The sequence below is a fragment of the Molothrus ater genome, chromosome 1 (assembly GCF_012460135.2).
Source record: "Molothrus ater isolate BHLD 08-10-18 breed brown headed cowbird chromosome 1, BPBGC_Mater_1.1, whole genome shotgun sequence".
Lineage (NCBI taxonomy): Eukaryota > Metazoa > Chordata > Aves > Passeriformes > Icteridae > Molothrus > Molothrus ater.
In genome coordinates, this window is record NC_050478.2 from 87,959,007 (window position 1) to 87,972,777 (window position 13,771).

Here is a 13,771-nt window from a genome sequence, read left to right on the forward strand (position 1 = left end):
TCACAGAACTTGGCCGGAGAAAAGCATAAAGAGTAAATTTTTTTTCTCTTTTTGATACACTGTGCAGTTTGGAAAAGAGAACTGCAGAGAATTCCTGACAGATGAAGATCTCTTCAACATCTCCGCTCCTTGAGGAGAGGAGGTTGTGTTTTTGCTAGATGTCCCTATTGAAGGAGATTCCATTATGCACACTCTGCACTGCATTATGGTGGGTCTAAACCATGTGGAAAGAACAAAAACAGGTGAAGAATTATCAAAGACCTCTTGAAGTAGAAGAGCATTTTTCTTATTGGGTTTTAGACCCAGAGCATTTTCTGTAATGCTGAGCATCCTATTTGAGGCTTATGAGCATATTTCACATTTTATTTTACTTTTTTTATTAATCTTTGTAATTATGAATCTCACACTTACTTCTGTGCATATTACATTTATATCTGAGTATCTGTAAAGTTCCACACTTGAAAATTTGTAATCTTGTTGACTTTTGTGCCTTTATTCATAAAAATTCTGTGTCATTTATGAATGTATATAAAGGAAAAAACAAGATATATTTCTCCTGACATCCAGAACTGCAGAAGCATCTGTTATTTTGCTTTTTTTAAGTTTCTCTATGATGTCTTATCTCCTTTAGATGAGCTGGGAGAGAATACGTTAAAAGCATAGTAACAGATTAGATATAAGGTAGAAGTGTATTTTTTTGGTGCTGGAGAATAATAAAGAGGAATAAGATATTTAATGAGATACTAACATGCAAAGTATTTGCAAGGAAGCATGCCAGGAGCTAATCAGAGCAATTTCTAGATGTTAGCCACAGTAAACTTGGTAAGCATCTCTAGAACATTTTGGTCTGAAAGATGATTTGTACTTTTAGAGTCTCTGAGAAAAAAGACTGACTAGTCAGAAATGTCCTAGTCATTGTTGGGTAGAAGACTCTTGAAACAGCAAAAAAGGAAACCAAAACCACACACACACACACACACACACAAAGTTATTTCTGAGCATTTGCCAGAAAGTAGCTGTCTTAAGAGAAGTGACTGCCTTGTCAGCTTCTGAGATGTGTCTAATCTCCTGATTCAGAGCTTTTCCAAACTGACAGGAATCTTTTAATAGAAGATTAAACTACTGTCCTTGTGCCTGGTTGAAGAAATCACTTATTCAGAAATTTCAGTCACTTATTCATAGCAATCATCCCTGCTATCATTTCTACATTGTTTTCAGCTATTTTCCTTTAAAGTTTCTTAATCACATTTCCTTGTTCATTAGCGAAAAGCTGATGAGCCTTTTAGTTATTTATTCTGACAAATCCAAATGCAATAGCCTGCAGTTGCTTTCCTTCTCTGTGATTGGAGATGGGAAGCTGTGTTGCCAGGGTCCCATATTTTTAAGAAGCAGAATAGGTGGTAATTAGGCCTGATGTCACAGAAAACCTTGTGGAAAAACTGCCAACAATCTGAAATCTATTCTGACAGAAAAAGGGATATATTCAGAAAATAGCTATGATTTATTTTTATTTTGTTCAACAAAATTATCTGTACTGTGTATTATATAAATACAGTGCTTACCTCATCTCCCTTCTAGGAGTAAGAAGGAAGGGAAAATAAAAGCCAGAACAAATCTCTGTTTGAGAATAAAAGCAGTAACACATCATAAGCCACCTTCTACTTTTGTAAGACTTACAGTTCAGAGAAATCATCGATATTTCATCTCAAGAACTTGCTAGGAAGGACTCAAGTACCCTGACTTCTTCTCAGTTTAGGGTTTTTATTTCCTACAGGTGCATTACTTCATTAAGCTGAATTGAATCTAGTTGCTCCTGAAAATTATTTTAAAATTAGGAACAATTTATGCATTCTATAATTTGGATGAGAATTAATCCCATGTCTAAATTACTTTTGATGAAGTCTATCTAATACCATCCACAGTATTTATGTGTGTAGGAAGACATTCAGCTCAGAGAATGTTCACAGACCACAACCTGCACTCATTAGTAACGTTGTGGTAAACTTTTTGAGCAGAAGAGATTGACAAAGGAAGCTTCTACTTACTTTTGTGTACAAACCTCCTTGCCAAAGTATTCTAGCAAACCTGTGGAAATGTTGGTACACCTCATATCGCTGATATATGTTTGCACACTACAGCATTCTGATAGGTCAACACTATCTCAGACCTGCCATCCCATATTATACCTCAGATTGGCTATTGTAATGGAAACAAACACTGTTCAAGTATGGAAAATTCAGAGTGCCACTGCACTGGATAACCCACACATAAATTTAGTGTCAGCTCTTCCATAGGAATTGCATGTATGCATATGCCTCTCCACAGAGACTGTAGGACAGTTAAGTCATATGGAAGAGAAGGAGAAGTTATGCCACACTTACAAGAGGGTACAAACTGTGTGCATTCAAAGTATTCACAATTGTTATCATGGTGTAGGAAACCCACTGCTTGTCTTGCCTGCTGATAATATCTTGTATTTGCATAACCTCTGCCTTGTTAGATGCTTATTCTGTGCAAAATAGAGTAAGATTTTTTTTCCAGTGGAATTTTATCTAATCAGATAAGTCTGAGATGTACAGATGTCCAATAAATATTCAGTAAAGAATGATTCTGAGTTAGATGGACGTGGTTTTGCATTACATAATGGCACACATATAATGGCATATTGTCTCCTCACCAGAAGAACCAGGATTTCAGCAGCCCAAATGTTCAAATGTTAGCTCTTCCTGAAAGAGCTGCAGACAAATAAGCATATGTCAACACCTATAAAAGATTTTGAAGATTTTGAATAAATAGATTAGGATAAAGCAGAGACTGGAAAGGAGCCTCTAGAATGAAAGACCTGGTGCTTAAGGTTTTCAGGCTGTACTCAGAAACCTCTGTGATCTGCATTCAAATACATTTTTTGTCTCTCTTATTATGAGAAGCTTAATACTGGAGATAAGGAAGAAGAGAGATATAAAGCAAATTCACAGTTATTGTTCTAACTCAGTGTGAAAAAGCTACAGAAATTGAGATTTAAGTGGGACAAATTTTATATCACTCCAGAAAATCCAAGCTCACATATACGTTTGGATAAGAGAAAGATCCTATCAGCATCACCTAATAGATAGCAACCAGGTAAAGAAATAATGAGCTGAAATCTCAGCAAACCAATCAGTAGGGAGTGAGACCATGATGTACCACCTTCTACTGAATCCCAAATGAGGCAGATAACCATGCAGGACTGGTGAGTCAATGTGCCATGGAACCTGGAAATCCTGTCAAACATTTGGAGTCCTTTCTACACTTCCTCCAAGAAGCATACATTAAGATTAATTTCTTAGCTTTTTTTGGTGTTCTTTTCTGCATAGGTCTGGATGTCTCTGACTGAGGTCTGTCACCTATTTAGTGTTATTCTTCCTACTAAAATAATCTCTTGAGGATGAACTTGGTAATGGTAATTTTTGGCAAATGTGAGTGTTTCAGCTTTAAACCACATTAAACAATGTATTCGAACCACTACTATTCTTTACCACTCCTGTTTTAAACAAAATGCTGCAAACATGATCATGAAATATTCTTAAAATGATCAAAATCCCCACCCCCAAAGTGCAACTCTGAAATATTAAAAATAGAATACAAGAAAAGAAAAGAAAGAGAAGAAAATATAATCAACTTGATCAGTCACCTCTTGGTAGAGCTTCTACATTTATTAAAAAAAAAAATATATACCCACTCCTGGTGAGTTTTTCCCCCTAAATTATGAGAATTGCTTCCCTTAGTTAAACCAAATCTAGCCTGTTTCCCAGAGTGAAGAGTAACAGCTGCCTAGAAGAAAAAAAATTTGAAAAACATATGTAATTTCTCATCAGTTACAATGAAGTAAACAAAATATATATATTTAAAAAATCCCAATATATGAAAATGTCCTTGTGGGTTGGCTAACAGCAACCAAACAGAGCTAAAAAACTAAACAGTTTTTAAAACAGAACTAGGGGTAGAAAAGCCACTCATGGAATTTCAAGATTACAATTAATACATTAACATTTCCTTGGTGTCACAAGAAAAGAGCTCCTCTGATGTAAAAGAACTGCAATACTGGTCATAACTGTTACCAAAATCTCATTCATTTAATTCAAAATAAACCCCTGTAAATGGCTTACCAGCCAATTCATAAAAATATTTATCATCCACATCCACAGAAAAGGCACAAGGCATGGACAGATTGCAAACCCCTCTTTCACTCTGACTCACATGACCAGTTCAATCAACTTGATCTATAAAACACGTGTAATAAAAATTATTTTGGGAAACAGAAAGTGGGGTAGACCAGGACTGCTTCTGCAGCTAAGGTGACTGCATTTGAGAGCAAGAAGGGTAAAATCTGTGTCTCCAGTTGTCATTGGTACCTCTAAAAAATAATGAAGACTTCTTTCTGAAGTTAAGATGTAACAAAAAGAATTACATGAAAAGAAAATTTCGGTTATGAAACTATGTGTTTTTTTTCCTGAAAAGTACATAATATGGTTTGAAAGTACCTAATCAACTGGCAAGAATCCATATCACAAGATTAGTGTCCAGATTGAAACTTTAGCTGGACTCCTGAAAGCTAATTATGTACTTTCTGTGTGTCCAACGTAGAGAGCTGTGTTACACTCTCAACACAACTAAATCCATGCAGAATTCAATGGGTAATAGGGGGGCCTTTTACTCTCTCAACACTAATTCTTTGCATAATAGCTTAAATCCTTTTATTCTCCTCCTTCTCCCACACCATCTCAATAGTTTAAGACTGTGGGAAGCAACGGCTTAATCCTCTATTCAGAATGTTATACTGAAACCAAACATGAAACACATATTCAGTGTTTATCTTAACAAACAGAAGGCTCTTTGATGCCCCATCTCCCACTTCTTTAGAGCAGCTAATTCAAGCTCTGTTTTCACACAGTGAGGGGAGTTCGAAGTCTCTGTTCTAAATAAAACGAGCAGCGCATTCTGAAAGAAGCAGCTCCTAATTTTCAAACATCATAATGAGAAATACTTTGCATTTAAAAAAAAAAAAATTGGGAGTTGCATGAAAGCAGGAAAGTTGTACATGCCAGCTGTCTGACCCAATTTTAGTATAAATATTTTAATTACAGGTACAATTAATTTTCAGTTAACTGCTTCTTAGACTAATAGCGATCTAAGAATTCAAATAAGCTTAAAAATATAAGATACATTTAATTTACTGTTTGAGGGTATTTCTGTCCATCCTTTCTTTCCTTACATGTGCCCATTCAATACTCTCAGCAGAGGTAATAATTTCAAGATTACTTTTCAAATCATAAAACCAGCAACATAAAAGATGACTGGGGAGTCTCTCTCAAAAAGGCAGAGTGCCTTGCACACCTCATGGAAGCAGCATTCCAACTGTACCTCCAGAGTGCTGGATGACATGAGCCCACAGAGATTTCTGTGAGAACAGCAGAATCATCCCTAAAAATATGTATTTATGTGATACTCACATTTTACTTCTAAAGGCTTTATCTCCCAAGGTTTTTCTTAGTCCAGCAGAACAACTTCTGCTTATGATTCTGTCATCTTAAGGACGAAATGCAAGAGAAGCTTGTACTATAAAAGCACATGAATTCTCCTGGCAGCTGATAAAAACCTGAATGTTACATCCAGGCCTGTTTTCTTCTTTATTATGAAATGTCTCTGTCCTTTGTTTAATGGAGCTTGCTGTATACAATTCCTTGAAGTCAGCATGGGAAAGTTTAACTGCTACTTGTTCCCTGGAATTTTTAACTCTCCACAATTAGTCTGCTAATACAAGGCAGAGCATAAAGCTCTTTCTTTGTCTCACAGCTATATAAAGGGAATTAAGAAAATGTAAGATGAGGCAGTAAGTCTTAGGTTTTCAAGCCAATAAGACTGATTTGACCCTGATTTTGCATGAACACTTATTTATTAATTTTTAACTTCCTTATTCAAGTCAGAAGCAACTTTCTAATCACTGTAACATAGCTGGAGGAGAACCTCTGTCATCTGCTCAGCTAAACTGATACTATCATCAGATCAGCAGCTAAGTTGAATTCTTCCAAAAAATAACTTTCCTTTAAGACCCAGACACCAGTGCTACTTGATAGTATCATGATTTTCTAACATCTTCACAATTTTGTGAGTTTGTTTGTTTTCGTTTTCCCCTGAGGGGAGGTGCAGACCAATGGATACAAACAACTTGCACCAAAAATAGACTGAATATAAAGAGAAATCCAAATTTTGGGGGGCCCGGGGGGAGGTTGTGGGATGAAATTTTTCCCTCAGCATCAAGAGAACCTTTTGAAATATTCTGAAAACCCTGATAGCTTCCTTCTTTTCCTTCCTAAGATGACAGATCCTAATCTAAAGCCTTGCTAGGATATAAATAATTTCTGCTTCAAAGCTCACCCTGCCTGTATTAGGTGAAGAAGAATGGCTAATGCTCTGCCTAGAACTCACACCTCAGTACCCCTTGGTTTGACTCTACCTTCCTATAGGTTTTGTATTAGCAAAACATTTAACATAACATTTTTGGAATCTCTCTGTTAGTGAAATATTTTGGTGTTCATAGCAGCATATTGATTTGCTGTACAGCTTTTTCCTTACTTATAATTTTGGTTGCATGCCTTTCCTCTTTTTCTCTCACAATCTATGAACCAAGGCTTTTCCTGCCAATATATGAAATAGAGGGATGCTCCATCTCTGCTCTTGTGCAGCCTTTTTATCCTGCTCTTTCTAAGGCTCCACAGAACTTCCCCATCAGAACAATACAGAAAATACCACAGTTCATTTAATTAAACCAAAAATCACAATACACTGAAAGAAAAGTTTCCAGAGAACAAATTCATGATGCTGAATAGTGATGGAACAGGAAAAAAAAAAAAATCCCTCAATTTCCCCATTCTCTAGTTGTAACATTCAGGAATACAGGAAGTTAGTAAAATAATTTCTATACTTTTTATTAAAAGAACAATATTTTTCTTAATGAAATTTTGGATTTATTGATATTAATAATTTTAATAGCCTTAAAGGATGCCTTGCTATTTGTTTTGCATTCTCAGACTAGGTCTCTGCTGGTACTGTAATATAATAATAATAATAACAACAACAACTACTACTACCATGGAAGGAAGGGTGTCATTAAGGAAACAATGGTAATAAAGCAAATACAATTAATTATAAAAACTGCCTTGAAATTTCTCTTATTTGATGTCTTAATCATTGGGAAGTATGCAGTCAATATTAAGAAGTGCTCTGAATTCTGGAACCTCATGCTAAACTGAATCACACCAGAGCTTCTCCCAGGCTTTTTAACCAGGCTAATGTTGTTTTAACAATTATCTACACTAACACCACAAGAGAGACCTATAGTTAACATATAATTTGCTCTGAAGTCACAGCATGAAGTCTGCTTTACATCTTTTGAGGACCAAAAGGTGACCCACCAACACACCTTCCCTCCTGTGGCTGTCTTTTCTGACTGGATGTGGCAGGCTGAGACCTCTTGAAGTTCATTGCTGAGTTTGTGAAATGAGTGAACACACAAAACATTCCACAGATAGTGAAAGGAAAAACTGAGAGCAAAAAGTGGCTACTTCGGCACAGTGTTACACACTCTCAACACACAGGTTTCAGCAATGATGTTATAGTTCCAGCCTCACTTCCCAAGAGTTCATGCAATAAAAGTGAGATGGCCAGTGCTTCTTAAAGTATAGCCATTGCTGGGGGATGCTCAGCAATCACTCCTGTAAAACAGCACCAGGTTTTTTTTATAAGCAGAATGTCCTGCAGTGCTGGCTGGCATAAATAACCTTCTGGGAGGTTTTTATTACTCTGTTCATTCCTCTGAGCTTCTGAAACCCATTGCACCTAGAAGATCATGTGGTCTCTGTCAAGGGTCTGATGAGCAATAAGGAAGTGTGCTGGATTAAGACTGAACACTTGTAATTTTGCAAGCACGGAATAGGTATTTTACTCAATTGTAAGTTCAATGTGCAGATCTACTAAACAGAAGACTAGAAGAGAAATCTAAGGTAGAAAATGTTGATATTATAAAGCAATTTATTGCAGTTTTTGCTTCCTTATAAAGACTGTAGGTAGTGTGCTTGTGAAAAAAATAACCACTCTTGGCCTTATATCAGTTTCAATAAGCTGTAAAGCCATAAATCAGTCAAAATCCGTACTTCAGATTCAGTTTAGAAGAGTTGAAGTATTGAAGACATGAGCAATTCCTACATGCACCACTTGCTGTAAATCAAGCTCCACGGTGACCTCGGGAACTACCTCTGAAGAGACACTTGGGCAAGTTAAAAGAAAACACTGATGCGAGCAAGGCACCGGTGAAGGATGAGTGCTGCCAACACAGAGGGATCAACTGACGGTGAAAAGAAGCAAGGCAGCATGCACTGAGAAAGCCCTGGCCTCTTCCCATGGCAACCCATTACATTATGAGCTCTGCAGAAGGAAGGGAAAAGGTGTAGGGGCTGCTGCAGTTCTGTTAAATGAGGGACTTTGCAGTTAAGCTGTAAACAAATAGCTTGAAAAAAGCCATTTTCCTCATCATTTCAGTTTCAAGTATTTTTTACAATAGCAAGGCTTTAGAAATGAAGGTCCAGTTCAAGGCACTGTTCACAAAATTCCATTTTTAGGTAACAAGGAAAAGGCAAAACAGCAAAGGTTTCCTTCCTACAAGGTAGGGATGAAGCTACAACACTCATGAGATATGGAGGGGCCCAAATTCACTTATCTCTTCCCTCAAGGGGCTTCACACTCTAGTTTGTCATTACTCATAACAATAAAAAGATCTTTTACTTCCCTGGTTTCTAATGCTTTTTCTTAGATCCACCAAAGTGGTAATAGTAGTTACTGCTCTTCAGACTGTTCAATGAGATTCAGATTTTAACATGTTAAAGAAGACTATCAGGGCAAATGAAGGAAAACAACAGAAACAACAGCTCTTCTTGTGGCTTTTTTTTGTTATTCACTATTACCTACCATGCATTTCTTTCTTTCTTTTATGCAGCATATTTTACAAAGACATCTACAATGCCTTTATTTGTAAATGGAAATATTCAGGAGAGAATCAATTGAAGGAAATAACAACACAGATAATCCTTATTACTTTCCTTTTCATTCTTGCCCCACCAAGTGCAGTCTTGCTATTGTAAATGAAACGTATGACCACGAAAAGAACTTCTTATTTAAAGCATCATGAAAAGAAAGCCCACAGAAATGACTCACATTGTATATGGCCATTATGCCTAACAGGCACTGAGTGTTACTACTGTTGGCAAAGAAAGTTGGCACACACTTAGCTCCATGACCTTTGGCCACACAGAGGTGCTGCACAACATGAGATATGCAAATGCCATACTCACAGCAAAGAATCTCTTTTCATACCTTAGCCTTGAATTACAGAACTTGATGAAATATGTTCATCTTTTTCTTTTTTTTTTTCCTTCTTGAAAGATGCTTATCTCAATACATAAGATAACTTGAATGGCTGCAGTGGCAAACAAGACACCCTTGTAGATAACGCTGTCTTGGTTTGGAGTCTCTAGCTGACCAGTCAGAAGCCCTGGCTTGCAGTTGAAATTACTTACACCTATTAAAGATTATTATTATTTAGTCTATTTCATTTATTAAGTGCAACAGATATTCTTATCTGAAATGAACTAATCAGAATGGCTGTCTCAGGCTGCCCAAGCTTCTAATACTTCTCTTGACACAAACTCTCTAAGATTTTATTGACTCAACCTTTCTGGCCTCACCACACTTCTGGTGGTCTACATACCCAGGTGACAGTCCTACAAGAATTCCATCACCCTGCTGAGGTACTTTGCAGGAGAGAGAAGACACCTAATTCAAAGCTACCGCAAACTTTAGACCAATTAGAAGTGGAGTGATTAATCAAACTGTTCAAACATTTGACTGCAAACCCAACAGGAAAACTTGTATGACTAAGAGGTGTGAATTTAAATGCATGGCAATGCATTCAAAGGCTGTATGCATCAAACATTAGTGCAGCTGGCATTTCATGCAGAGCTGCTATATTCATTTACCTCTCCAAAACCCTTCTGTCTTCTTGGATATGGTAGGATAAAGGGGAAACAATATGCAGACAGTCAGTCCTGTTTCCTTTGACAAGAGCAATAACAGTCCCACAATTTTGTGGGTTCCCATCTGCAACATCTTTTACTAGTACTCAGTAGCATTCTTCCATGAATCTCCTCAATAATTTTTAAGAATTCAAGAACATCTTCAATGTTTCTTATAAATGGTTTGAATTTACTGAGCAGTAAATTTTCAACAGTGAAATTTTACTAAATTGGTGAGACCAAAATGCAACTGCAAGGACATCAACCATAGTGTGTTGTTCTATTCTAGGGTGACCAAAAGTGACACCAGGATCAGATGAAGCATTTATCAGATGATAAATTAGCTTGGACTGTGATATGGCTTCTAAACCCTTTCCCCTTTCATTATAATACCTGTTGTAACTCTCACCAGAGAGCCTTTTCAAAGGAGAAGGCATCAATACAAACTATGAAGGGAGGTCAGAAGATGCAGGATGAGCTGGCCTTTTATGGCAATGGAAGGCAGTGACCTTAAACTCCCAGGAGAGACAAAGTAGTAGTGACAGCTACACTGCAAGTCCCCCTTCAGCAAGCTGCTGAAACTTCAGGAGTTTGGAACTGGCCTGGGAGGTTTTTTTACAGCAGTTAGCAATTTTCCTTTTTCTTTCTTCTCACATACTTTGACAACCATGCTCTCCAGAGTATGAGGAAGCTTATGTGACATATCTCTTGCTCTCAAGTCTTTGTAACAATATTGTGTTCTGTTTTTCTTAATTTCTTCCTAGTTATTCTGATATAAAAAATTCCACATAGTGTTGAGAAGTGATAGAAAAGCCTACATTTTGATCTAAAGAGAGACTCTCTAATGTCCCAGACAGTTCTACTCTCTCACATGCCATCTGAAGATAGAAGTGATTAAAACACCCCTTGTAAAGCTGGAGAACAAATAAATAAATTGATAAGTAAAGAAATGATGGCTCAAGCACTTCTTTCCTTCGCTATATCTGATCATGCAAGAAATAAATTGATTAACATCCTGAAGTTATGATGAATCACGGAATTTTTAGGATCAGTAGAAGCTGTGTTGAATCATTTCACCTATCTTAGACACAGAACAGAAAAGGAAAAAGGAAAGTACTATAAATTGAAGGGTTAGAAAAATTAGTTTTATGGTCCTGCAGAGACTTGACTCACCTGTAAGATCAGACCAATCAATCAATCAATCAAAAAAATAAAAACCTTTCTTTTTGAGGACTTGTCAATGTGAGCCCTGCCAAACGTACTCATTACAGCTCTTCCGTTTTTTCTTTCTTTATCAGAATGATGCTGTCAAGTTCAGTATGTGATCTAATATAAAAGCTTAGATCCTTCTTTATCAGAGCAGAAAACAAGAAGTGTTGGTAGCAAGACAGCATGTTGATTATTTCTGACTAAAAGCTGAACCTTAAAGGCTCACTTTATTCAACAGCCAGAGACAGCAACCGTAGTCTTTATTTTCTTCTGCAACTCCCAAGCTTTGACTTAAGTCACACCACACTTTCATGTAACATATGATGAGCTCTGTTACAAAGGATTAATTTGTTTCCCACATCTCATACAGTTCTTTTTCCCCCCTCATTTCCACAGCTCTTTATGGATAATATTCTGGGTATGTGTGATATGTTTGTAATTTTATCTGAAAATACTCAGATTAAATAAACACATCACTATACTGCTCAGCTATTTCGGCTTTTTGGCTATGCTGGCATTACTTTCCTGCAGACTTTGTCTCTTCATCTATAGGCAGGGAAGAGATGAAGGAGGGTGTCAGGGGCATCAGGCACTTTAATGTCAGCTGCTTGTAAGCCAGGTTAGTCAGTAATGTATTCAGAGCCTATTAAAGCTGACAGGATCCTCCACAGCTGTAAAGCTCTCCTGCAGTAACCAGCAAGAACATTTTTCCGTATCCTCTGTGATGCTGAGATGCAGATCCATCCTTCAAAGTGTTTTGAAATTCCTCCACGCTAACTGAATGCACCCCATTGGACTTCATCTCCTTAGTTTTCATATTTTGTTTGCAGCAGAGACAGTGAGTATTTGACCCAAGACAGAGGCTGGATCAGCCTGTTTCACACAGCTGCTTGTCGACCTGACATTTATTCAAAACTCTCCCATCAGAAGAGAATGATTTATTACTGCCACAAAGTGGCAAAATGCCAGGAGACAGATTTTGAGAATGTCTGCTTCCATGAACAGGAAGATATTATCAAGACTAATTTATGAAAAGGAGAGCAAAATATATCTTTAAAACCACTCAACACAGCCATAAAAATATATTGCTTTTAAATGCCTACGATGTTATTCAATTAATGAATTGGTATCACTACCCTCAATTTAAAAATTCCAATTTATAAGATTCTCAGACTCTATTTTACACCCTTTTTATTTCCATGCTCCCCCTTTTACTCACCTCCAGCACTTCTAAATTATTAAAGAAAATAATGAATTTCACCAGAACCTGTTGCCACAGGACATGTGTGCTAGGAGCAGGGCCTGGGATCTGCTGCCAAGGCTTGAGATTCCCAGAGACCACCATGACACTGGTCACCCTGGTCCTGGGGGTACTGAAGGAGCACAGAGCCCTGGGGTGCCCACCTTCCAGGAGAGCAGCTCCCACTCTCAGGAGGCAGCATTTGGCAGAGGATGCCAAAGACAGCCATGGAGATCCTTTTGGAGAACAACAACTCCCATCCTGCTGAGGGGCTGCCAACTCTGCAGAGGAGGTGCCAGGAGAAGGATGGGGCAGGAGGGAGAGCCCAGTGGTGGGATAGGGCCACACTGAGCTCTCTGGATGCTCAGGCCAGGCATGCCAGCACTGGGGGGCACACTGTGCCAAGGCAGCCACTTTCATCTCACACCTCTTCCTCCTCTTCCTGCACATGGGCCAGAGGCAGCAATATGCAGTGCCTCAGGACTGCCATGGCCAGGCCTCATCCCCCCAAGGGAACAGGCTGCCACTGCTCCCAAATGCAAAAAACTTGCAGATACCTAAGCTGAGACAAAGCACAGTTTTAACTTTCAGAAAGTATTTTTATTATCTCTAAGCAGGTGACAGCCACTGCAGGTATAAGAACTATCTTCCTTTCTTGACTCCAGCTTTCAGTAGTCTTTAAATTTCCTAAGCTTTGAAATGAAGATCTTCTTAATACCAGAGAAAGAGGCTTAGCATATGAAACGAATTATTAAACTCACATGAGATGCATCCATTTTGGAGATGAGGGATTGCATGAAAGAGAGACACACTGTGATCTTTTCCTTCTTGTCACTCTCATATTAAAACAAATGCTGTATCATTACTGGGACCGGTTTGTCCAAGGTCACTCAATTGTTCAGCATTTACAAGCTGGCAGCTCATCACAGGCAGAAGCAGCACATATAATCATTATTGATGCTGGCAGTCTCCACCCTCGCTAATACTACTTGTTCTGTCAGCCAGTCCCTGGCTTGTCGCAGGCAAATGGAATTATTCTTTGAGCTGTGCCTCAGATCTGCAGTTCAAGGGAGCTGTTTGATGCTAGACCACAATTAAGTACCAAATGGTGTCATGCCTATTTATGGAACATGCCAGGTCAACAGCTACTGATCAATTAGGCTCAACTCCTCCCACCCACAGCTCAACATGAATGCCATGTCGTGTGGTGGGCATCTCT

At 38.0% G+C, this 13,771-nt stretch overlaps 1 protein-coding gene across 1 annotated transcript in view; it reads right to left on the reverse strand.

The window, feature by feature from the left end:
• MOCOS (molybdenum cofactor sulfurase) overlaps positions 1-13,771 on the reverse strand; it is a 209,349-nt gene that overhangs the window by 53,560 nt on the left and 142,018 nt on the right. The window lies entirely within an intron of this gene.